Raw genomic sequence first — 3217 nt, 5'->3', positions numbered from 1 at the left:
TCATGTGCTGTCTTGGTGTGGCTCAAAGGGAAACAAGTAAACATCATTGCTTTTTCTTCCCCAGTCTTTCTCCAAGGGAGACTCATTTCTGCCAGAAAAAGCAGGAAGTAGGGGCCATATGCTACTCTTCTTTCTTCAGAAAGAGAGGATACCTGGCTAGAACTATTTCTGTCTTCTCATTTGATTATTATAAGTCTATGATTGGGTTCAAGCTAACTACTGATCATTTTGTCATTATCAGGGGGGGAAAGTTCTCCAAACTCTCTATTCAAGGCTTGACCCCTTTCCCATCAATTCCAAAATTAATGCATGTAGCAAATAACAAAGAAACCTATTTATCCAAGTTGTAGAGAAACAGAAATCAGAGGAAAGATATATACCAGACAATACAGAGTGATTAGCTCTCCCATTGGGAGACTCCGCTCAATTGAGAGGTTCCAGATCTTAGCCAAAGGGAATTATTCAGGTCTCTAGTACAGAAAGCTGGGGACAAGGGAATGATGGAAATGTACCTTATATTTTTTCTTTTGGTAGTTAATATGGTCTGTCTTCCTTCTTGAAGCTAGATGACAGAAGCTCCTAAGAACTTTTGGCTCGGCCACTGTATGGGAGGTTTCTGATTGTGCACAAGACTTCCTGAACTGTGAGGCAAAAAGAAATGACTCCACATTTCCCAGGGTGACAATAAATGATAGGATACCATTCCAAATGATGGGACTTGGCACTTAGGCAACTGTTTCAAAAGAGAAAATGAAATGGTCACAAAGTTGGCTATTGAAGTGGACTTCCACCATATTGATGGGGCTTTCCAATATGAAGATGAAAAAGAAATTGGACAGGCAATCTAAGCAAAGATTGCAGATGGGACCACACAGGGAAGCTTTGGCATATGTACCACTGCCCAGAATTGATCAGACCTGCCCTGGGAAAGACCCTTAATAGCCTCCAAATTGATTATCCTGATCTCTATATTTTCCTCTATCTTATCTCTTTTAAACCTGGCAAAGATTTTTACCCAATAGATAAAAATCACAAAATTATCAGTGACTATGGATTTGAGTGATACTTGGAAAGCCATGGTGAAATGTAAGGTTTCAGGTCTCGTGAAGTCCATTTGGAGTGTCTAATTTCAACTGCAGACAATTAGAGATGATCCTGAATAAAACTGAGTTTAAATATAAACCTATCTGCCATCAGATAGAGAATGCCATCCTTAACTGAATCAGGGCAAACTGTTGGAGTTCTGCAGACTAAATGATATACAGTGCTTTGGGATTCTACAGAGAGGCTCCATGGATAGATGAAAAGTCTCCCATTCTTCCAGATAACTGTCCCGGGAGTCATTGCCAAGAAGCACAAACAAACCCCAGCCTAGGTTATTCTGCAATACCAGGTTCACTGAAGGGTGATAGTCATGGCAGAGAGCTTTAATGGAGTTCGGAATCAGAAGATTTGTGACTCTGAGGCATATGCGTCTCTCAAAAGAATAGCCTACATTCTGTTGATTTTCATGGAAATTGAGTCCAGTATCATGGTTAAACCATATCAAGACATAGTTTAAAGGTAGTTATTCCATTATAAACTCTGCCTTTCTTGCCCTCAATAAGGCAGATACACATTTATGGAGCATTTCAAAATTTGTCAGGCACTTGACATGCTTTAATGCAAGTATTATCTACTTTTTCCCAAGAAAGGTAACCTTTACTCAGAGAGGTTACATGAAAGAAAGTATTGGCTCATAGTCTTCCTCCTTCTTCGGATCTTACCATTATACTATATAATTCAAAATGTATGTTGATATCCCCTCCAACATCATAACTATTCAATTCCTTAATCTCCTTAATTTTCATGGACAATTTCTTCATTTCATCATCTACTACACATGAACTGTCTTAGGAATGGCAATCTCCTTCAGTTCTCTACAATTTCATCCTAGCTGCTTTCATATCCAACATGAATGCAATAATTTCTGTAACTTTAATGTATTTTGTCAATACTATGGAGTACAAAAGAAAGTCAATTTATATATATATGTTTAGAAATTCTTTTTTTAAGCCCTCCTGGAACAGAAATCAATAATTAGAAAGTAAGAAAATAATCACATCATGTGATTATATACAAACAATGAATATATATATATAAGAATATGATCATTCAAAACCCAGAAGAACACAAGCCACTGTAAGTTCTGAGGCTGACAAATATCCACATCTGAGGTAACCCCTAAGGCAAAAAAAAATCTTTAAATCTGGCATTTGTCTAATAAAGAAAATGTAACTTGAATGTATACTATTCCGGGTGCACTTTCATGATTTTAATAATTAAAGGCCAAGCAATTTATCAAATAAATACTATCAAATCTATCAAATAAAAATCATTCTTTATAAAATAAACTTTTAAGCCTAACTCCCTAAAATAGAACTCTATGCTTAAAGAATCTGGAGCAAGATTAAGGCAGTTTGGAGTTCTCCTGCTCTTTCCAACTCAACTCCTTATACAGCATATAGCATTTACCTCCACCAAAAAGAAGGGAGTTGAATTTTAATGAGCTCTTGGACAGAGGTTATATTCATACAGTTTTTTATAAATCTTAAAGTGTTATGGAAATGGCAGCTATTTGTGTGAGTAGTCTATAATCAAATTCAATAAAAAGGCAGCCAGGAACTTAATAAAAGTTTATTGATTGATTAGAAGATAAGCAAACAGGAGGGAGGTCAAAACTTGCCCAATGTCATATAGACTATAATGTAGGAGTTTAAAAAAAATGAATTCACATTAATTGTATACAAGAGAGGAAAAACTTTACCTTAGTTCTGGAGGAGATGAGGGTAGCATATAATCTCTTTTTGTCAGCTAGGAACACTGCCAAAGTGACTGTCTTTGCACAATTTTCTCAGCTTTCGTGAGATTTTTCAGCTTGGTTTTTAACCAAGACACTGTTGTCAAGCTAATACTTTGTTATTTAAAGTCTTCTTATTATGGGTCAAAAGGAACACACTCTGTTGAGAACAAGAGCCTCAGCAATGGTACTGGAATTAAAACTAAGGGGGTTTTTTGTGAACCTTAGCCATTATTCAATGATCTATGGTTAATCTGCAAATTTCCTAGTATTCCCAAAGTTGTGATTTTCGAATTTTAGAGTGGTAGAGTCCTTCTTCATTTGTTTCATGTCTTCAAATCCAGTTCCAGGAGTTACTACCACAGACAGGAAGTTTTC

The 3217-nt window shown here is 36.4% G+C and overlaps 1 pseudogene; it reads left to right on the top strand.

Annotated features, from left to right (window-relative positions):
* Positions 1-755: 755 nt before the first annotated feature.
* On the top strand, positions 756-1561 carry LOC127543990 (aldo-keto reductase family 1 member C1-like; annotated as a pseudogene).
* The last annotated feature ends 1656 nt before the right edge of the window (positions 1562-3217 follow it).

This window comes from Antechinus flavipes, chromosome 1 (assembly GCF_016432865.1).
Source record: "Antechinus flavipes isolate AdamAnt ecotype Samford, QLD, Australia chromosome 1, AdamAnt_v2, whole genome shotgun sequence".
Taxonomy (NCBI): Eukaryota; Metazoa; Chordata; class Mammalia; order Dasyuromorphia; family Dasyuridae; genus Antechinus; species Antechinus flavipes.
The sequence above is the reverse complement of the archived record's forward strand: the minus strand, read 5'-3'. Positions and strand labels throughout refer to the sequence as shown.